This window comes from Eurosta solidaginis, chromosome 4 (genome assembly GCF_040869045.1).
Source record: "Eurosta solidaginis isolate ZX-2024a chromosome 4, ASM4086904v1, whole genome shotgun sequence".
Lineage (NCBI taxonomy): Eukaryota > Metazoa > Arthropoda > Insecta > Diptera > Tephritidae > Eurosta > Eurosta solidaginis.
This window is the reverse complement of record NC_090322.1, coordinates 200,738,918-200,763,155: the sequence shown is the minus strand read 5'-3', so window position 1 is coordinate 200,763,155 and position 24,238 is coordinate 200,738,918. Positions and strand designations below refer to the sequence as shown.

Here is a 24,238-nt window from a genome sequence, read left to right as displayed (position 1 = left end):
ACGATTGCAGCTTGGGCTATTTTCTTCCAGGGTTTCTACTGCTTTGGTTGCGGCTACTATTTCCGCTTGGAAAACGCTACAGTAATCCGGCAGCCTGTATGATCTGTCTATTTCCGAATCAACACAGTATACCGCAGACCCTACTCCTTCCACTACTTTGGAACCATCTGTGTACACATGTATCGCCTCGTCCGCCATTTGAGCATCCTGGCGCCAATCGTTCACCTCTATTGTGGCCTTAAGATCGCCCTCGAAGCGCAGATAGGGAATCAGGTAGTCTGCTCGTCTTGTGATTGATGACGCTATACTACTATGGCCGTATGGTCGGCGCTCAAGCTGCACCGAGGCACCGAGCCTGGTTGCAGTTGTTAACGCTAGGTTCTTTGCTACCAGGGTCTACAGGTGGAATGTGCAGAATGGCATACAGTGCAGCTGTCGGGGTTGTTTTCAGCGCTCCCGTAATGCTAAGCATAGATAGTCTGCATACCCCTTCTCATTTTTTGAGGTAGGTTGCTTTTTGTGCGGCTTTCCACCAAACAAGAACTCCATAGTATAGGATAGGGCTTACAATCGCTGTAAAAACCCAATGAGAAAGGGAGGGCGATAAGCCCCCACGTACACCCCAGCATTCTGTTACATGCATAAAGTGCCGTTGAAGCCTTCTTCGCCCTCTCCTCCACGTTGAGCTTCCATGACAGCTCACTGTCTAGGATGATTCCTAGATACTTTGTGCAAGGTTTCTCCTGTAGGATTACCCCTCCTAACTTAGGCCTGATCCAATTTGGGACCTTGTACCTCTTTGTAAACAAGACCATATCCGTCTTATCCGCGTTGACTTTCAACCCGACATTTGATGCCCAGGTATGCATATCCCGAAGCGCCCGATCCATCAAAAAGCTAATAGTTGGAAGGCACTTTCCACTTATGACAATTGCAACGTCATCCGCGTAAGCCGTAAGTTTTACGGGTCCCTCATCAAATCGCCTGAGCAGTTGGTTGATGACCAGCGTCCACAGCAGAGGTGATAGCACCCCTCGTGGCCTCCTACAATCCCCATTGTGATGCAATCTTCCTGCAATTTAACATGCAGCCGATCCATCTGGTTAAGGCTGGATGTACTTTAATGTAATTAAGACCATCCATAATCGCCCATTTAGAGACATTATTGAAAGCCCCGGCAATGTCTAAGAAGACTCCTAGAGCATATTCCTTATATTCCAGGACTTTTTCTACGCTTATTACCACCCTAGCAATGCGGTGTCTACCGACTTGCCTTTGGTGTACGCATGTTGTGTTGTGGAGAGCAGCTTTTCACCCACGTTGGACTTTATGTACACTTCTATCAGCCTCTCAAAGGTTTTGAGCCGAAATAATGTTGAGCTAACGGGTCTATAATCTTTGGCAAACACGTGACCGATCTTTCCCGCCTTTGGTAGGAAAGCTAAACGAGTAGTTTTCCAAGAGTGCGGTACATGATTCAGTCTTATGCACCCATCGAATATTATTTTAAGCCATTCCGCAACCGCCTTACTTGAGACTTGTAGCATGGCCGGGAATATACCATCGGGGCCCGGCGATTTAAACTTGTTCTCTGCCAACTCGATCTTGGTATCGGTCACCAAGCCCGGCACTACCCGCTCCCGCTTACGTGACCATTCCTCGTTCTCTTTCTCTATTAGTCCCTGGACTATATTTCCCTTTGTTAGAACTCTTTGTCCGTACAGAAACTTTTCGATGAGATTCTCTTCGCCAGAAGAATGTAAAGTCAAATGAAAATTTTCATAGATTTCGATCAAGGTGAATCTATACCAGGTGGTGGTAACGGGAATTCAATCAATTCGCCGTGCAGATGATTGTCAAGTCAAAAGAAAATTTTCATAGATTTCGATTAGCTGACATTTTGTTGTGCAAGGCTTTGTATGGAAAATGATCAAGAAGAAGAAATCAGTTGATGGGATAACACCACCTGGTACTGAATTCGACTTGGATTTCGATTACCTGACATATTATTATACAAGGTTTTGTATGGAAAATTATCAAGAAGAAGCAATCAGCTGTTGGGATAAGAACTAGGTGTACCGTACCTTCTTGATTATTTTACATACGGCGCCTTGTACTTTAATATGTCAGTTAATCGAAACCAAAGTAAAGGGCCAATTAATGGTGACTTATCCATAACCAGATAAAACATCTGATCGAACCTACCTTATGGAAATCAATGTAATCGATTAATGGTGCCATACCATAACACTAACGCTAACGCCATAACCATACCATAGCCAACCAATTGGTTTTTGGTTTTTCGCCATATCCATAACCTAAAAATATTTGAATTGGTGAATTTAATAACTTTTTGTAGATTTTAGTCATTGGTTTGGATACGTTATTACTAAGAGACTAATTTTTTGTAGAATATGTTTGTAATTTTTTGCGTTTTCTTAATTTTTATGAAATTCTCACGATTTTTAAGTTAAGGCACCCATTAATCGAGCACACTGGAAATGGTTATGATTACGACTATGGCGTTAGGGTTAAGGAAGTTTAATTAGCCCTTAACGCATCAATATGAAAAACTGGTTGCTTGAGGGGGCCTTAAGCAGTTATAAATTGAAAACGGATTTACATGTTTATCTAATACATATATGACACTACTTTATTTCGTTATATTTTTCCTATATTTTCTCTTCAATTTCATGTCGGCCTCCCTCCTAATGCGCCCTAAGGTCTTAAGCATTCGTGTAATGTGTAAACACCAGCAAAATACAACCATGGCGGAACTATACAAGGTGGCAGCATTGTGACATACCTGCAAACATAAATAAAAGTTCCATGTACTTTGTTTTTGCAAATTCGATGGACAAATGTCAAAATCGTGCTGCGCCGGAAGTTGATGTATCAACTCGAATAAAAAAAGTTTTTAATCAGCTGTCCCGTGCTGCCACCTTGTATCGTTCCGCCATGAATACAACCCATGGCGTAACGATACAAGGTGGCAGCATGGAACAGCTGATTATAAACTTGTTTTATTTGATTTGATAAATCAACTTCCGGTGCAGTACGATTTTGACATTTGTCCATCGAACTTACAAAAACAAAGTACATGGAATTTTTATTTATGTTTGTAGGTATGTCACCATGCTGCCACCTTGTATCATTCCGCTATGTAACAACCCTACAAGAAACGCTGATAGTTTTGCTAATACACTCACACTTGTAATTGACAATGCTGATCCTGTGATGACGAAAACATTGATACTCAAATTTATGTATGTTCCTTTGTTCGCTCACGCATGTCCGCATGTTCCCAACGACAGCTTATAATCATGAAAAAGGACTCAAACTGGGACAGCTTCGGACACCTGGTACAGAACAAAAGAACATACAGCAGATACCATTATGCATGTGAGACAGATACCTAATTCTCAACGGAATTTTATGTACGCGAGAACAGTTTATCCGATTTAATCATGTTGTCACTACTGACTGGCATATGACAATCAAATGATTATCACGGTTGTTTTGTTATTTTTTAAATTCCGCCATTTTCAACCGACGAAAACCATATAAAAAATAAGTTTAAAAAATGAAAAAGAGAGCATTTCAAAGCTCCATGCTAAAAGAAAAAAAATTGAAAATAATATTAGAAAATACCAAAAGCTGTCGGAATGTATGGGGCTCACTCAAAAAATTGATACGCGAAAAATAATAGTGGTTAGTGGTGATTCATTTTTAAATGTGTTTCCGCTTGAGGAAAGCGCTATTCTGTTGTTTTGTTATTTTCTGAATTTAAATTGAACATTCTGAAGTCGAATTCTTATAAAACTATTTATTTTAAACAAATAAGAAACGCGTATGCCTTTATCACGTACAAAATTAAAAACGTAGTGAAATAAAGTAAATAAAAAGCAAAAAGCATTGCTTCATTTCTGGCGGAATATAACAATTGTCATTTATGATAGTATAACAGTCAAACCTGATATCTACAGTAAACTATCATTTATGGCACTTTTTGATAGTTAGAGTGTCAGCACTGATCAAGGAAAAGGAATGAGAGTGAGCAGTACGGCTATATACTTAATCAGTAGGCGATGTTGGTGTATAAGAAGGAGACAAAAACTCACACGTACACAGTTGTTTACATCACATTTGCGCAAGTCCCCTTAAGTTTGTGATAGAAAGTTTGTATGAGGCGCTGATCGTTAGGTTGACATTGCTGACAATCAGATGATAGTCATATCCCTACAAGAAACACTGATAGTTTTGCTAATACACTCACATTTGTAATTGACAATGCTGATCCTGTGATGACGAAAACATTGATACTCAAATTTATGTATGTTCCTTTGTTCGCTCACGCATGTCCGCATGTTCCCAACGACAGCTTATAATCATGAATAAGGACTCAAACTGGGACAGCTTCGGACACCTGGTACAGAACAAAAGAACATACAGCAGATACCATTATGCATGTGAGACAGATACCTAATCCTCAACGGAATTTTATGTATGCGAGAACAGTTTATCCGATTTAATCATGTTGTCACTACTGACTGTCATATGACAATCAAATGATTATCACGGCTGTTTTGTTATTTTTTAAATTCCGCCATTTTCAACCGACGAAAACCATATAAAAAATAAGTTTAAAAAATGAAAAAGAGAGCATTTCAAAGCTCCATGCTAAAAGAAAAAAAATCGAAAATAATATTAGAAAATACCAAAAGCTGTCGGAATGTATGGGGCTCACTCAAAAAATTGATACGCGAAAAATAATAGTGGTTAGTGGTGATTCATTTTTAAATGTGTTTCCGCTTGAGGAAAGCGCTATTCTGTTGTTTTGTTATTTTCTGAATTTAAATTGAACATTCTGAAGTCGAATTCTTATAAAACTATTTATTTTAAACAAATAAGAAACGCGCATGCCTTTATCACGTACACAATTAAAAACGTAATGAAATAAAGTAAATAAAAAGCAAAAAGCATTGTTTCATTTTTGGCGGAATATAACAATTGTCATTTATGATAGTATAACAGTCAAACCTGATATCTACAGTAAACTATCATTTATGGCACTTTTTGTAGTTAGAGTGTCAGCACTGATCGAGGAAAAGGAATGAGAGTGAGCAGTACGGCTATATACTTAATCAGTAGGCGATGTTGGTGTATAAGAAGGAGACAAAAACTCACACGTACACAGTTGTTTACATCACATTTGCGCAAGTCCCCTTAAGTTTGTGATAGAAAGTTTGTATGAGGCGCTGATCGTTAGGTTGACATTGCTGACAATCAGATGATAGTCATATGATAGTCAGTATTCTTGTAGGGATGATAGTCAGTATTCTTGTAGTGAACCTTAACCTCAACCTTTATGCGGCAGTTACCCACCGACGTGTGCCGTACGTAAGGACGTTTGTCTTACGAAGCACGTTTGACCGAACTCTCAAGCCCGTAGGAATCAATGTGTGCGTCTGTGTACATGTACATAACATATTTGTGTGTGTATTGTTTACAGATAAGCACTGTTGCCATTGACCATTTTGCATGTATGCTTATGGAAACATCAACTTTTTCCAATTTAATTTTTGATATTGTAAAAGGCCGGAATACATATTAAATAAGTATAAATAGATTAAATATTTATAATCAGCACTTTTACATAATTATTTCGAATTATTTCCACAATTTTTCAAACTTTAATTAGGCTTTTTTGCATAAAATTGCAAACGGTCAAAAATTAGCGCACAAAAGTTTACTAGGCAACTCTATCTAGTGAGAGAGCGATCAGCTGACACGTTCTTACGGAAAAAATCAAAATTGTTTTGATTTCTACGTTCCGGGCTACGTACGTACGGGCGTTGCACGTCGGTGAGTTTTCGTTTACATTGCACACTCATAAGATAGGTCGTGTCAGCTGACACGTTTTTTCTACGTACGTTCGTGGGTAACTGCCGCATTAACCTAAAGCTGGAGACATTGGTGCTTTATCGGTAACCGTATCGGTAACCTTATAACAGCTGATTCGACCAATCTTATGAGAATCAATGCAATCGATTATTGGTGCCGCTAAGGTCGTAACCAAGGCGAATTCATTACAGGTGGTGTTATCCCATCAGCTGATTGCTTCTTCTTGATAATTTTCCATACAGCGCCTTGTACTACAAAATGTCAGTTAATCGAAATCAATGATAATTTTCTTTTGACTTGACATTCTTCCGCACGGCGAATTGGTTGAATTCGCTTTGCCACCACCTAGTATAGATTCGCCTTGGTCGTAATCGTATCGTAGCCAACCAATTGGGTTTTGGTTTACCGTCGTAACGATAAACAGCTGATTACATTAGGGATACGACTACAGCGATACGACAAACGGCACCAATGACTCCAGCTTAAATGTGTGATGGCTCAGTGGCAGCATCGAGTTCTGACAGCTGTCATGATAATAATACCCCAAATTGCAAACCAACAATGCCCCCTACTGAACCGGCGCAAAATGCTCATGAAATTTTTTCACACCGCACATAGTTTTATCTTGCAGCCTGCGCCATTCCGTTATAATAGTGAAAAAATCTTGTGATGGCTAAGGTGAGTGTTTAAATTTAATAAAAATTACTTATATTTACACTTAAATATGTGGTGAATCATTTGCGATTGAAAGTTAATTGAAAAACTTTCGAGGATTACGGAATTTAAGCGTCTAAAAAAGTCTGAGATTCGTTAACCACACCAATGGGCAATTGAAAAATTCTTTCATGTGGTGTGGTAAGGGGTTGTCGCGAAAAAATCTAGAAACCGCGTGAAAAATGTGTTTGATTCATTGAAAAAATTTATTTGGAATTATTAAATACACTTTATCTTATTGAATGTTAAGATTTTTATGTCGAAGCACATATCTCTTATAGGGAAAATGTGAAAATTTTGTTCAAGGACACATTGGCAATGAGTAGAGTATGTACTAGTAAAAAGGTTTTTGGATGATTGCTGTCTAAGGGGGTACGAGGGTCCATTTTTCGTGAATGTATTTGTACGCGTGCCATAGGATCACATATTTATGTATGTAGTAGTCGTTGGGTGGTGGTGGGCTTGCTCGCTTTCTTGCTTGCTGTTATAGAGTAGGCCAGAGGGCCTTCCGGAGCACGAACTCGAATGTGTAACATACATACACTCGTTTCATAGGTAGGCTAAGAGGAATGTGGCGGAGTGTTACCAAACGTACCTTGCACTGATTGTCTGTCCAGGGTCGACAATGTGTTCGTGCTACAACAGGCGAGGTCGCCGTAAATAGCTACATAGTAGGTTGTAATAAATGTAGACTTTACTATTACTATTGGCTGAATTTTCAGGAGTAGTAAATCTTACTTATTGATATATAGTTGGTTCAGTTAGGTATACTCAGGAAAAATAATTGCGAACACTTAAAGAAAAAAAAAAGAAAATAAATTTATAAATTCATAAATTACCTAGGCTTCTCCAAACTACCAAAAAACGAACCAGACTGCAGATGTAAAAGGACAGATTAACAAATATTCACTACTCAAGTTATTAATTATACATTTCTATGTATATATATATATATATATATATATATATATATATATCAATGATGTACATACAAGAACACATGTGTCTGAAGTATATACAGCAAACCCATCAATACAGGCAAATTCCAATAATACTAACATTCGTGTAACTACGTGAGGAACAAAATCAACGGAGGGTTGCCGTGCCATACAACTTTGAAGCGTGCAGGCACAGTTAACGTTGCAGGATTAACATAATTGGACCCGATGAAATAGTGAGACCACGTTTTATAACAAAACAATGCCAGTTGGAAAAAAAAGCCCATACAAATTTATACACGCATGTGTAAAAAACCTTTTGGTAACGTTTTACAAGACGGTGTACCACCTAATTTTTATTAAAGACGCGTCTCGACCTCCGTTTTAAGATACCGAAAGCGGAAATCAAAAATTTTATTTCTGTCAAAAGTTATTTAAAAAAACCTTAAAATGACCCCAAAAAGTTCCGAAGTATGGGGCCCGATCCATAGTTTTTTTTTTGCACAGAACACCTTTCTGCGTTGGCGGCCTTCGGCCGCAATTTAAAAAAATAATTAATCAAGCAAGTCACTGACTATTGATTTAGGCATTACAATGGACCCAAAACTGGATTTTAAATTTCATATTGAATCTTGTGTGAATAGGGCTGTGGTTATTACTGTAGTCAAACCCGTTTAATTTTAGTAAAAACTTTAATTAACGTAACTTTTATGTTATACAGAAAAACTTATACTAAATATTACAAATGAAAATGTATTAAGGTAAAATGATATTTCACGTCTTCACCGGTATGTTGATCGATTCGCTCTTCGAGTATATCTAACTTTTTAGTAAGCCGTTAAGTGCACTTGCATTTCCATTATTGGTGATTGCTTTTGGTTTGTTCTGTCGTATGTGGGGTTGCCACCCCAGTTATGTCTGAGCCGGTTGCCACATTGCTCCCCCCAGACCTTCAGGTCCTGAAGCGGACGGGGAGTCTTATTCTGCGTCCGGAACGGTTTGTTTGTGGCTCCGGCGTAGTTGTTTGTTGTGATCGTGACGTGCTCAATGACGATGGTGTTGGACCTTGTTGAGGCGATGTTGGTTCACACCTTCGTTTAGTCTACTGGTTGTGGTGCTATATATGAATCACTACAGTCTTGTGGCGATGTTGTTTTTGGTTGCGCGTGTGATTGTTCAAATTCGGTGAATGCTGGTTTCAGCCGGTCTGTTGATATTTATTTATCTATTTATTTATTTGTTAGTCTACAAATTTTACCATTAATCAGACTAAATATGAATGAATGAATGAATATAAATGCGGATTACAGTGTAAAATTAACAAGCATACATAGTGAGCAAAATTATATTATAAAATATATATATACATATATTATTGAATCCGTTGTCGGGATGGACTGTGATGCCGAGCAACGGAATTGATTATCAGTGCTGTCGGAATGGACGTGATTTCGAGCAGCTGATGTATATTTAACACACAATTAGTAGGGCTGCGATGTGTGGGAGGTTGGAAAGGACGTGATTCCAAGCCACCCGCCCAAAGTAATTATTGATTATTAGTGCTGTCGGAAGGGACGTGATTTCCAGCAGCTGATGTATATTTAACACACAATGAGTAGGGCTGTGATGTGTGGGAGGTTGGAAAGGACGTGATTCCAAGCCACCCGCCCAAAGTATTTATTGATTATTACTGCTGTCGGAATGGACGTGATTTCGAGCAGCTGATGTATATTTAACACACAATGAGTAGGGCTGCAATGTGTGGGAGGTTGGAAAGGACGTGATTCCAAGCCACCCGCCCAAAGTAACTGGAACAGGTAACACATTTAGTTTAACATATGATTTTGAAACAGATATGAGTTCAAGGCAGTGAGTATATATTTTTTTATACTGTAAAGTGTGTCGCAAGTATCAATATTATTACAGTGATTATTGAAATCTTGACACAGACAACGAAGAGGTTCATGCATTTGAAAATTCGATCTACATGTATTTAAATATAGCGGTTGGAAATACCGAGAGGGTCTAAAAGGGACATTAAACATCACCTCGCCAAGCAGAAATGGACTGTTTATCATCCCCCTTAATAGTTTTACCATAAATAAAACGCCAAGCATCTCCCTAGGAACCCCAATAAGCGCTGACGATGCCTAATAAATAGGCCATATAGGTGTCAGATAATCAGAGTTTATTAGAGTTAACAAGTAAGGAAGGCTAAGTTCGGGAGTAACCGAATATTACATACTCAACTGAGAGCTTTGGAGACAAAATAAGGAAAAATCACCATTTAGCAAAATGAACCTAGGGTAACCCTGGAATGTGTTTGTATGACATGTGTATCAAATGAAAGGTGTTAATGATTATTTAAAACGTAGTGGGCCTTAGTTCTATAGGTGGACGAGATATCGCAATAAGGGTGGACCAGGGGTGACTCTAGAATGTGTTTGTACGATATGGGTATCAAATTAAAAGTATTAATGAGGGGTTTAAAAGGGAGTAGCCCTTAGTTGTATATGTGAAGGCGTTTTCGATATATCGACCAAAATGTGGACCAGGGTGACCCAGAGCATCTTCTGTCGGGTACCGCTAATTTATTTATATATGTCATACCACGAACAGTATTCCTGCCAAGATTCCAAGGGCTTTTGATTTCGCCCTGCAGAACTTTTTTATTTTCTTCTACTTAATATGGTAGGTGTAACACCCATTTTACAAAGTTTTTTCTAAAGTTATATTTTGCGCCAATAAACCAATCCAATTACCATGTTTCATCTCTTTTTTGATATTTGGTACAGAATTATGGCTTTTTTTCATTTTTAGTAATTTTCGATATCGGAAAAGTGGACGTGGTCATAGTCGGATTTCGGCCATATTTTATACCAAGATAAAGTGACTTCAGATAAGTACGTGAACTAAGTTTAGTTAAGATATATCGTTTTTTGTGCAAGTTATCGTGTTAACGGTCGAGCGGAAGGACAGACGGTCGACTGTGTATAAAAACTGGGCGTGGCTTCAACCGATTTCGCCCATTTTCATTTTTTCATTTCATTTCTAGACGAATTAAATGAAAAAGGGCGGAGTTACGCCCATTTTGAAATTTTCTTTTATCTTTGTATTTTGTTGCACCATATCATTACTGAAGTGGAATGTTGACATAATTTACTTTTATATGTAAAGATATTACATTTTTTGTAAAAATTTGACTACAAAAAAAATTTTTTTTTAAAGTGGGCGTGTTCGTCATCCGATTTCGGTAATTTTTATTTAGCACATATAGTAATAGGGGTAACGTTCCTGCCAAATTTCATCATGATATCTTCAACGACTGCCAAATTATAGCTTGCAAAACTTTTAAATTACCTTTTAAAAGTGGGCGGTGCCACGCCCATTGTCCAAAATTTTCTAATTTTCTATTTTGCGTCATAAGGTCAACGCACCTACCAAGTTTCATCGCTTTATCCGTCTTTATATCAAGAAGAATTTCCGAGCTCTAGGCCACACATATGTATATATTAATAATAAAAAATCAATTAATTATACCATATATGTTGTATTTATTTATTTTGTCGATATTTCGATTTCAATAAAAACAACATCAATTATCCGTCTTTGGTAATGAATTATCGCACTTTTTCGGTTTTTCGAAGTTTTCGATATCGAAAAAGTGGGCGTGGTTGTAGTCCGATTTCGTTCATTTTTAATAGCGATCTGAGATGAGCGCCCAGGAACCTTCATATCAAGATACCTCAAAATTTACTCAAGTTATCGTGTTTACAGACGGACGGACGGACATGGCTAAATGAATTTCTTTTTTCACCCAGATCATTTTGATATATAGAAGTCTATATCTATATCGATTAGTTTATGCCGTTACGGATTACCGTATTGCGAACAAAGTTAATATACTCTGTGAGCTCTGCTCAGCTGAGTATAAAAATTACTCCGGAGAGTTCCAGTAGAGTATAATATATAAGCTGTTCAAACCTTTTAAGACTTATGTCGGACTCTTATTTAGGCTCAAATGATATACGTTGATAGGCTCATATAGGACGATCATTGCAAGAAGGAAATACATTGGTTTCGGCCTCCCAAAGAGCACATACCGACTGTAAACGCTCCAATTTAGATATTTTTCCGACTCTTTTTTTGACTTAAAATGTTTACTCGGTAAACTTAAATTTTTGCAATGGCATGCATTATTGGCTAAATATTTTTGAAAAACGCTGTATTACAGATTAGAACTAATTCTACCGATAGAGTAATGGATAACTACCCACCAATATAGGACAAATTGGGTACATTTTGGATTGAATTTGTGTGTTTGTTTGCCATATTTTCCAAATGTTATTTTTACCCTTCTTTTGGGTAAATATTTGGGTATTTACCCATTTTTACCATATATAACAAATTTACCGGGTATTTACCCCTTTCCCATCTCTACTCATAACCCATTATAAGGTTTTGATATAATCCATGAAAATTGAATTGATTTTAAATAATTGCATTTAATTGCGCTTCAGTTGAAAATTCTCCTTAGAAACCAATTAAAAATTGACGTTAGCATTTGATTAGAAATCTAACCCGTTTCTGGATATCGAGAACAAAGTCCAGTTTTATCCAGCATGCTATAATTCTTGACAGTTTCGCAAGTCGCCTTCTATTCTTCTACCTTAGAGAAATACATACATTAGAATTCGATACGTATTCTAATCGTTCTCTAACTTAAATGTTTGTTGGGTTTTCGTTTATTACCTAAACCTTAAAATCTGAATCGTTTAAACACAAGCGATTGATGTTTTTGGTAACTGTTAAAATTAACGTTACAATACATCATTGGTTCAACCTAACCTAACCTAGTAAGCCCAACATTTCCCGAAAATTTTAAGAAGACTTACCGAAGTTACTATCTTTGACCGGATAATACCGGCAGTTTAGACTGGACTTTTGTGAGAAAAAGATTGACATTTTCATATTTCATATATTTCATATTTCATATAGCTTTATTAAGTCAAATGGTAACAACCTTACTGACTAGATTACTTATTACTAGTTTAACAATTTTAAAATGAGGTTTACTGAGAAAAGTAATAAAACTCAATGCGTGCCTTAAGCAGAGACCTTGGCATGGCAAAGTCCAGATCAAGGCTTCTGGATAGGCGCTTAAATTCTACAATACCTCTTAGAAGAGGTGCGAAACTGAAGTAATTCGAACGCAGCACTTCAACGCGGAATGTACTGTGGAACCGGAGAGCTCTGTTAGGGACATTGGAAGTCAATTGCCCAAGTAGTTCTGAGCATTCAATGGCACCGGATATTATGTCAAAAATAAACATTACGGTTTGAACAAAACGCCTAACTTCAAGTGGCAAGGCATTGATAAGCATGCATCTAGCATTGTAGGATAGCAGGGGATTATCAGAGTGTAGCGGTTGAAGAGCAAATCGTATGAACTTGGGCTGAATTCTTTCAATTCTTAGAGTGTGAAGAGTATATCGGATTCCAGATGACTGAAGCATACTCTAGCTTTGAACGCACTAAGGAATTGTATAGGATTTTCCTGGTATATGGGTCCTTGAAATCTTTAACATATCGTCGCAAGAAAGCCAAGTTGGTATAAGCTTTTGGTATGAGAAAGTTTACATGATTACCAAAGGTAAAAGTTGAGTCAAAAATTACACCAAGATCGCGAAACTCATTAACTGAAGCAAGAGTTACATTTGAAATCGAATACACGAAAGAAAGCACATTCATAAACTTTGTATACGTTATGTGGCAGCATTTACTAATATTGAGTCGTAGATTATTTTGAATGGCCCAATTGTTAATAGCATTTAGATCTTCTTGCAGACACAATGCATCAGAGGTACAAGAGATCCTCCGAAATTCGTCGGCATAAAGCAAATAATTCGAATTGTTTATGCAAGAGCCAACATCATTAATAAACATTAAGAACAAAATAGGACCAAGTATGCTACCTTGTGGTACACCCGAGGTTGCTAAGTTCATAAGACTTAGTTTTCTCGATTTCAACAAAAGAGATTCTATTTTCCAAATAGGACTTCAGCCACGACAGAAAGCTTGAGTGAAGGCCCATGTTTTCAAGTTTCCATAGAAGTAGTTTGTGAGAAATTGTGTCAAAAGCCTTAGAAAAATCCGCATATATGGTGACAACTTGACATCCATCCTTAAATGCAGAGACACAAAACTGAGAGAAAACAGCCAGATTTGTGACAGTCGAACGTTTCGCAATAAATAAAGCTATGCTGATATGGATCGACTATTCTATTGGTAGCGAATGATAAATTGTTTTTAACAACCTTTTCAAAAAGATTTGAACATGTTGACAGTTTGGATATTGGCCTGTAATTCTTTACTTCATTTTTATTGCCAGACTTGAAGATAGGGGTGATAGACATCAGCTTCCAGCGATCAACAAAAACTCCGGACGATAGCGAAATATCGAAAATGTGGCACAATGGAACACAAAGAGAAATACTACACTTCTTAAATAAGAAAGAGGATAATCCATCTATATCATTTTTAATTGAAGACTGTGAGGAGGATATACCCAAGATAAATCGGTTTCAGATACGGACAAAGACCCAAAATCTAAAGGTTTAGGGCTATCAATACGATACCTGTTATCAAAGTTATCCGCCTCAACAACAAACGTAGATTTAAAAAAATCAGCAAAAAGATTTGCCGAATCGACCAAGCTATTAGAGCAAGTGTCATTAAATTTAACACTGGTTCCAAAAAGATTTAGGATTAACTTTCAACTCATCTTCAACTTGAGAAACGTATTTATTGTACAAAAACTTATCAAGAACATTGAACTGCGTCATATAAGAAGTATACAGATATTTAAAAGCAGTATCGCTGGTTGTCTAGTATAATTTAAAGTACTTAAAGTACTATTTTCTCTTCGATTTCCTCGTTCCATACTTCTAGGCGTTTCCAGTGTTTACTTAGTTACCAGCTATAAAATTATAACTACAGATGCAGGTGTATAGCTTCTCATATGCGCGTGTATATGTGAGTGATACTTCGATCTAAACGCTGCCTGCCTTTCCAAATGAACCACTCATTTGGTTCGTGGTTTGCCAATGGTTTGTATGCGGTACACTACATCGTCGATCCGTTTTACAACTTTGTATGGGCCTTCCCAATTACACTGCAATTTCGGGGACAAACGTTTTTTCCGTTGTGGGTTGTATAACAGCACCAAATCTCCTTCCTGAAAACCTTCCGAATTAATTGCTTTATCGTATCTGGCTTTCATCTTGTCACTCATAATCTTTGCTCTTTGCCTTACAAGATCGTGTATCTCTCTCAGCACTGCTTCGAAGACACAAGTGGATTTCTTGGCATTGCTCTCCGCATCGGCATCTATCCCAAATCAGCTGGCAGTCGAAAATCATTGCCAAAAATTACCTTTGCGGGAGTTTGGCCCGTTGTCTCATGCACTGCCGATCGGTAAGCCATCAAGAATAATGATATGTGTGTATCCCACTCCTTATGATACTTGTCTACTACTTTCCTTAAATGCTCCTCCAAGGTTCTATTGAAACGTTCCACCATACCATCGGACTGAGGATGCAATGCAGTTGTCCGTGTTTTTCGAATGCCCAACTTCTTACACGTTTCTTGGAACACAGCTGATTCAAAATTCCTGCCTTGGTCAGAATGTAACTCCATTGGTACACCATACCTTGCAACCCAATCGTTTGTAACCACTTCTGCTACTGTTTCCGCTTCTTGGTTTGGGATTGGGTATACCTCTGGCCATTTACTGAAATAATCCATAACCACCAGTACGTATTTGTTTCCGCGGTTACTAGTAGGAAATAGACCTGCGACATCCATGGCGATCCTTTCAAATGATGCACCTGAAATATACTGCTTCATCTGGCCATGACTTCGTGTTTGGGCCCTTTGGCTCTGCTGCAAACCTCGCAGTTCGCAATCCACTCAGTGACCGACTGACGGCAATCAACCCAATAGAATCTCTGTTTAATCTTCTTGAGCGTCTTCGTGATTCCAAGATGACCTCCGCTTGGACAATTATGGAACTCACTAAGCACGTCAGGAATCCTCTTTCTGGGAACAACTATTAGTTTCTTCTTGCATTGACCATCCTCACTCTCCCATACGCGATGCAAGCAACAGGATATCAATTCTAAACTGTTCCACTGTGCCCAATATGACTTCGCAATGGGACTCTCTGCTGACATCTCCTATCTATTTGGTCTTTCGTTTCGTTCGAGCCCTTGCATAACATGTGACAGATCAGTATCTTCTAGCTGACACTTCCTTAGTTGTTCCTTGTCCCATTCATCCGTACATGTTATAGTCATTAGCCGGACATCTATAATGTCTTCTTTAGCCTCGGCCTTTGAACAGTGCTTGCATTCCAAACTACATGGTCTTCGTGACATTGCATCAGCATTTCCATGGGTACTACCTTTTCGATGCTCAATGGAAAAATCATAGCTTTGTAATCGCTCGATCCACCGTGCCAATTGTCCTTCCGGATTACGGAACTGCAGAAGCCATTTCAACGCTGCGTGATCTGTCCTGACGCGGAATCGCTGGCCGTAGAGGTATTTGCGAAAATGTTTAATGCACTCTACCAATGCCAACAGCTCTCCGTGTAAGCAGTAGTTCCTCTCTGGTTTTCCAATTGAACGGCTGTAATATGCAACTACCTTCTCCTGTTCATAGACCAGTTCTGATAAAACACCTATAGCATATCCACTCGCATCTGTATATAGAATAAATGTTGCTCCTGGAATCGGATATGCCAACCTTGTGGCAGTGCACAAACGCTATTTGGAAAGCCACTTCTTGCTCCTTCTTCCATTCAAAAGCTTTATTTTTTCTTGTTAACTCGGGGGGGGGGGGGGGGGCTACGCTGGAAAAATTTGGTACAAATCGGCGGTAATATGTGCACAGCACAAAGAAACTACTCAATTCATGCAGGTTCTGTGGTCTTGGCCAATCCTTCACTGCTTATATCGTTTCATTCGCGTTGCAGATTCCCTTCGTCGTTACTTTATAACCCAAGTAACTAACTTGCTTCTTGAACAGAGAACACTTTTTGGGACTAAAGACCAGCACCAGCTATTCTTTGGAAAACCTCCTCCAAGTTCTTCAGATGTTCTTCGAAGTTCTTTCCCAATACGATGATGTCGTCTAGGTACACTAAGCATGTTTTCCAATGTAGTCCTTTCAGTACCTGATCCATGAGTCTCTCAAAATTAGCTGGTGCATTACAAAGCCCAAAAGGCATTACTGTAAATTGCCAAAGACCATCTCCGACGCTGAAGGCTATTTTCTCTTTGTCTTCCTCCTTCACCTCCACTTGCCAGTAACCACTTTTCAAGTCCAGTGTGGAAAACCATTTCGTACCAGAGAGCGAGTCCAGAGTGTCGTCAATTCTTGGCAATAGGTAGCTATCCTTTTTCGTGACGTCGTTCAACTTGCGGTTGTCCACGCAAAACCTCATTTTCCCATCCTTCTTCTTCATAAATACCACCGGTGAGCTCCATGGACTAGCTGATGGTTCGATGACGCCGCTGTCGCTCATTTCTTGTACGATTTGACTCACAACTTCCAGCTTCGCCAGTGGAACACTACGTGGAGCTTGACGGATCGGCTTCGCATCTCCAGTGTCAATTTGATGTTTCACAACGTTGGTGCGGCCTGGTTTGGAGCCATCTTGGTCAAACATATTCGCATACTTTAAGAGCAGTTGTTTTGCCTTACTCTGATAGCCTTCCTCTAACCCCTCCGTCCATGCCGTGATGTCATTTCAAATATCAGTATTACTAGATGAAACGTGTTCCTGGAACAGTTCACAGTTAATAACTACTTCAGCCTCTTGGCATCTTCCCAAAATAGCTCCTTTGATCAGTTTGAGTGGGTACTTGAATTCATTGAGTACTCTTACCGGAACACGTCCATCTTGTTTTGTCATAGCCAGGGTTTTTCCTACAAGTATGTTCGGTGCTGATTTGCTTGCTGTTTCGACAACCCACAATTTGTTTGTCCCACAATCTCCATCAACCTTTGCGCAGATGACTGCTTCTGATTTTGGTGGTATTTGTTGACTCTCTTCCACCAGCACTCGTTTACTGCTGTAGTCTCTCGTAGCCGCAATTAAATGGTACATCCATGTTCTCATATCGCATCTTTTTGCCCTGGTCGATTAAGAAGTCCACTCCAATTATGATTTCATCAACAATCTCTGCCAATATAAAATTGTGTACTACCGTGACGTTCCCAATTGCGACTTCACATGCTACTTCTCCTAGAACCATGGTGTCTTCTCCAGTGGCTGTACGCAATCTTACTCCATGCAATGATCTTATCTTCTTGTTGACTATATCCGCTCGAATGATGGAATGAGATGCCCCGTATCTACAGTCAGTAAACGTTCCTTTCCATCCACATGTCCTCCGATAGTAAGATTGCTTGACCTTCCATTTGCGATATAGAGATTATGGAGCATTCAATTGAGGGAGCCAGATGTCGCCCCTTGCGGCCGACTCGCTTTAGTTTAACGATTGAGTGGACTTGGAGATTTGCTCATCTCCTTCAGCTCTGCGTTTACGGCAATAACGTGCAATATGCCCTAATGCATTTGACGGCACCATCGTTTTTCTGCTGCGTTCCTTTCAAAGCTTCCAAAAATTGTGTCTACCCAGTCTGGCCTTTCCACTTCCACGCGATGGGCTTTGTACGCTGGTTTACTCAATAGTGAGGCAGTTTCCTGAGTAAGTGCATGGGATACTGTTTCAGCGAATGTTAACTTTGGGTTTGCGTATGTAGCTCGCTTCGTTTCCACGTCTCGTATGCCATTTATAAAGCTCTGGATTTTTACCCTCTCGGTGTATTCAACGGGTGCGTCCGCATTTGCTAGATGAGCCAATCTTTCAACATCCGAGGCAAACTCCTGCAAAGTCTCGTTAGCTTTTTGGCAATTCTATTCTATTTAGTAGATCTGTTTCCTGTGTTCGCTTCCGTACCGTCGCTCTACAGCGGCCATCAGTGCTTCAAACTGTTACGTTCGTACTCTGGGATGGTCTGTAATATCTCAGCAGCTGGTCCTTTTAAAGCCACGAACAATGCAGCAACTTTATCTTCGGCATTCCAGTTGTTCGCTGCTGACGTCTTCTCAAATTGGAGCTTAAATACCTGGAAAGGAACAGAACTATCAAACGTTGGTGATTTTACCTTCAGAGTAGACGTTAAAGTGATTGGACGGTTCAATTGTAACTCTTGAATCCGATCTTTCAAAGCATCCATCTCGGCCTCCATTTTATCTTGCCTTTCACTAAAACCCTCCAGCTGCGATGAGAATTTTGTTTCCTGTGCTTCCAGCTGCGAGGATATGCGATCCTCTTGTGATTTCAACTGCTCAGCCAACTGAGATGTCATATATGTCTTCTGTTCTTCTAGTTGTGATTCCACATATGTCTTCTGTTCTTCCAGTTGGGATGACATCTGTCTTTCCTGGGCTTCAATCTTCGATGTTATTTCGGACGACATTCTGCAATACAATCCTGTGATTCCATCTTGGATGCCATATATGTCTTCTGCGATTCCAGTTGAGATGCCATTTCGGTTGATATTTGTGATGACATTTGCTTCAACACTGCGATATCGCATTAGTGTCAACATTTGCCAATGCATTCGGAATCTCTATCTTCTCCTCCATTTCAGTCGCTGGCTCTTCCACATCAGGATAAAAGACATACTCGTCCACATCAATTCCTTGCGACTCCATTACCTCTCGTAGCCGTACTTGAAGTTCGATCTTATTGCCGGTTGTATTCAATCCACGGTTCTCCAACTCCTTTTTCAATTGCTGGATCCTCAATTCACTCAACTTTGCCATATCCAAGTTGTATTCGCAATCTTCGGAATTTATTCAACAATTCCTCTTCTGACACCAATTGTAACGAATTTGGGGAAACTCCGCTTATTTGCAACCTTCTGCTAACGGTCGAATCACTAAACTGTTGAATAAATAACTCCCCTATTCAATAATGCAAAATGGCCTTCATTAAAATACTTCACAATAACACTTCTACTACTCGACAGATAGCGTGCTTAAATCAAACTGACTATGATTGCTCAGATTGCGCTCTTTTATACTCTTCGATTTCCTCGTTCCATACTTCTAGGCGTTTCCAGAGTTTACTTAGTTACCAGCTATAAAATTGTAACTACAGATGCACGTGTATAGCTTCTCATATGCGCGTGTATATGCGAGTGATAGTTGCACAAATAATTGCCTACTTTTGGGAGTATCTCAGATATATGCATGTGTTTGTGCGTTGCTCTCCGCTGCTTGTATGGACATATGTGTAGACAATGATTAATTTGGTTATGTGCATGCAAGTCACTGCTCAGTATAGGCTTAGAGATGATAGTATCCCTTAGTGTTGCTAATATTCGTCACAATATATAGGAAACACACATTCAGTCAAGTTATTAGATTCTCATCGACAAAAATTAGATCCAAAATATTGTTTAACTGGTTCGCGAAGTTATTAATCTGAAATAGGTTGCCACTAAAAAGGGTGTCTAAGAAATTAATTTCGTGGGGATGATGAACATTACTAATGATGAGCGATCCTCTTGTGCTTTCAACTGCTCAGCCAACTGAGATGTCATATATGTCTTCTGTTCTTCCAGTTGTGATGCCATATATGTATGTCTTCTGTTCTTCCAGTTGGGATGACATCTGTCTTTCCTGGGCTTCAATCTTCGATGTTATTTCTGACAACATTTCTGCAATACGTGTCTCCTGTGATTCCATCTTGGATGCCATATGTCTTCTGCGGTTCCAGTTGAGGTGACATTTTGGTTGATATTTGTGACGGCATTTGCTTCAACACTGCTAGTATCGCGTTAGTGTCAACACTTGCCAATGAATTCGGAGTCTCTATCTTCTCCATTCTAGTCGCTGGCTCTTCCACGTCAGGATAAAAGACATACTCGTCCACATCAATTCCTTGCGACTCTATTACCTCTCGTAGCCGTGCTTGAAGTTCGAACTATCACCATTATTTTCATATAGGTCAAATATATTATTGACATGAGCACAGTACAGCGAATCTGTGTTGCAAGGCGGCATGTAAGAGACACAGATGAATAAATTGCCAGATGGCTTAGTAATACAGACACTAAGCTGATCCAATAGAGAGTCACAATTAGAGAGCGGAACAAAAGAAGAGAGAAGAGAACGCCTTACAGAAATTAACACCCCACCGCCTCTGAGACGTCCTATTTTGATAGGGTCTCGAACTTTACGAAAAGTATGAAACAGATTTTGATCAAAAAATGCTGAGTCAGAGAAGTCATCATTAAGCCAAGTCTCAACAATGACGTAGACATCATAATCGATTGACATTTATCTGTTATTCTTTTTTTAAAAGAATAATTATACTCACATCAGTCAAAATATCCATAACTATTTTATTTTTTGAGTACATAGCCAGAATATAGTTTTGGATTTCATTTATTTCCTAATGTAGTTTTTACGAACTGCTAGCAAAGTCCACACTCGCCATTCACTTTGTTCGAAGCACAAGAAGCGTGCATTAACTCTATTTGCATTTATTTGGAATTGCAAATCTTCTAATAAATCAAAATAAATGCAATTGAAATGTGCATAAATTTGTGAACTGCATTAAGTTTATAAAAAAAGGTTCGCTATATTTGAGGAGTTTCAAACCAAAACGCAATAAGCGCACCCGTAACATTTTTCGAGATTTTGATGGGATTTAACTTCACTTTCTGAAAAACAGAAAATTTAGCCATTCTGGAACATTCCAAAAATAAATTTTCATAGAAAAATGCAATAATTTCATACAATTTTTACATACATATGTATGTTGAGCTGAAAATTTTGCTGTTTATATTGTAACGAATTTACTTGCAAATCCTCTTATTTGCAATCCTCTGCTAAGTTCGAATCACTAAACTGTTGAATAAATAACTCCAATTTGTAGTAATGCAAAATGGCCTTTATTAAAGTACTTCACAATAACACTCCAACTGTACAACGAATAGCTTAATAACCAAACTGATAGCTTAAAGGAAACTGACTTTCAAAATAATAGTGCTATTGCTCGCTAGATATCGTCTTACTCGTAACTGCTTGACAATTCAAATCAAACTGAATTCCTTCTTACTCGCTGGCACTGCTTTTATAGTTTACGCTGCATACTTCTAGGCTCTTCGATTTCCAGAAGTTACTAGTTGTTTCGGCTACAAAATCGCCAGCCACAACTACGTGCACAAATTATTGCTCTCTCTTGTGACAACTCAGATAAGATATATGCATGTATTTGTGCATTGCCGCTCAGATGTTCGTATACGTACATATGTGTAGACGCAATTATTTATTCGTTTATGTAGATACATAATGATGAATTATTGATGTGCATTCACGTCACTGGTTAGCATCGGCTTAGAGACGATAGCATCGCTCAGTGCTGCTAACATTCGTTACACTGCCCTCCACCTAAGTCTGATCGTCCCGATCAGACAAATCTCTCGATCTAAACGCCGCTAGCATCTCCAAATGAACCACCTTTCTATTTCGTGGTTTCCCAATGGTTTGTATGCGGTAGATGGAATTACTGATCTTCTTCACAACCTTGTGCGGGCCTTCCCAAATGCACCGAATTTTGGCTGGAACACCTTTCCGCCGGAGAGGGTTGTTTAACAGTACCAAATCTCCCTCCAAGAACCCTTCCGAATTATTGTTCTCATTGTACCTGCGTTTGATCTTACTACTCATTATCCTTAGTCGTTTCCTCACACTCTGTTGTTTGACCAATGAACTACTTCGCAGAGCTTGCGCTTGACGGATTGGCTTGACAGTATCGTTCCGCCGTTTCCCAACAGAAGTGTGCGATGGCTTGAAACCACCCTTGCATGCTTCCTGCAAAATTCTTGCAGTCGTTTTAGTGCGTCCATTAGGGTTTGTCAATGCCGGTGTTTTTGTCGCAGGTACTTTTGATTTCGCTTTGTTTGGCCCATTCGTTTCATCAACCTTTACCTTTGACTTTCGTGGCCTTTGTCGACTTTTCTCCACCAGTACTCGATTACTGCTGAAACCTTTTTCCAAACTGAAGTTAATTGGCACATCCTGGTTCTTATAAAGCATCACCCTTTTCTGCATATCGATCTTGATGTCATGGTCAACCAAGAAGTCCACTCCCAATATGACTTCATCAACGATCTCCGCCACAACGAATTTGTGTAAAACCATGACCTTCCCAATCAGTACTTCACATATCACTTCTCCCTGGACTTGGTTATACTCGCCTGTGACCGTACGCAACCTTGCTCCAGGTAACGGTTTAACTCTCCTGTTGACTAATTCAGATCGAATCAAGGAATGAGATGCGCCCGTATCTACAGTCAGTACACGCTCCTCGCCATCGACATTGCCTCTGACGGTAAGACTGCTCGATTTTCTACCAATTTGCAACACAGATATCATAGGACATTCAATAGCCGGGGCAAGTTTTCGTTCTTTACATTCGACACGCTCTTGCTCATCTCCTCCAGCTTTGCGTTTACGCCCACCCAAATTGTTGGAACTATTAATGCCAAGATCGCAATGACGTGCAATGTGACCGGACTTCCCGCATTTGAAGCATTTGATAACTTTTTCACTCCGCTTTTGCGATCCTTTCAGCGCCTCCAATATTGCGTCTACCCACTCTGGCCTTTCTACTTCCACACGGCGTGCTTTGAAAACTGGCTTACACAGAAGCGACGCTGTTTCCTGAATCAGGGCTTGTGACACCGTTTCTGCGAATGTTGGCTTTGGGTTTGCGTATGTAGCTCGCTTTGTTTCGACGTTTCGTATGCCATTTATAAAACTCTGGATTTTTACCCTCTCGGTGTATTCCACGGGTGCGTCTGCATTTGCGAGATGAGCCAACCTTTCAACATCTAAAGCAAACTCCTGCAATGTCTCATTTGCTTTTTGGTAGCGGTTTTGCAACTCAATTTGGAATATCTGTTTCCTATGCTCGCTTCCATAACGTCGTTCTACAGCAGCCATCAATGCTTCATAATTGTTCCGCTCTCCTTCGGGAATCGTCTGTAGAATTTCCGCTGCTGGCCCCTTCAATGCCACGAATAGTGCAGCAACTTTATCTTCCACATTCCATTGGTTCACTGCTGCGGTCTTCTCAAACTGTAGCTTAAAGACCTGAAAAGGAACAGAACCGTCAAAGGATGGTGTCTTTACCTTTGGATTACTCGCTGAAACAGCTGGGCGGTTTAGTTGTAACTGCTCCATACGACCTTTTAACGCTTCTATTTCGGCATCAATTTTGTCCTCGAGTTGTAAAATTTTTGCATCCTGCTCTTCCAGTTTCACAAAGAGCTGCGCTGATACCTGTTCCGAAATTTGTGCCGACATTTCAGATATACGTGCCTCTTGCGCTTCCAGTTGAGATGCCAAATATGTCTTCTGTTCTTCCATCTTGGATGTTATACGTGTCTCCTGCGATTCTAGTTGTGATGCCATATATGTCTTCTGTTCTTCCATCTTGGATGTTATACGGTTCTCCTGCGATTCCATATATGTCTGCTGTTCTGCCAGTTGAGATGACACTGTCGATGTTTGAGCAGATATTGCAGCT

General features: G+C 39.4%; 1 protein-coding gene across 4 annotated transcripts in view; it reads left to right on the top strand.

Moving 5' to 3' along the window:
• Window positions 1-6,458: 6,458 nt before the first annotated feature.
• The window catches only part of mei-P26 (meiotic P26), a 77,454-nt gene continuing 59,674 nt past the window's right edge, over window positions 6,459-24,238 (top strand). For all 4 annotated transcript variants that reach the window (XM_067784556.1, XM_067784555.1, XM_067784554.1 and 1 more), the window contains exon 1: window positions 6,459-6,582. The gene's annotated coding sequence lies outside the window, so the exon portion shown is untranslated. The remainder of the gene's footprint in view (window positions 6,583-24,238) is intronic.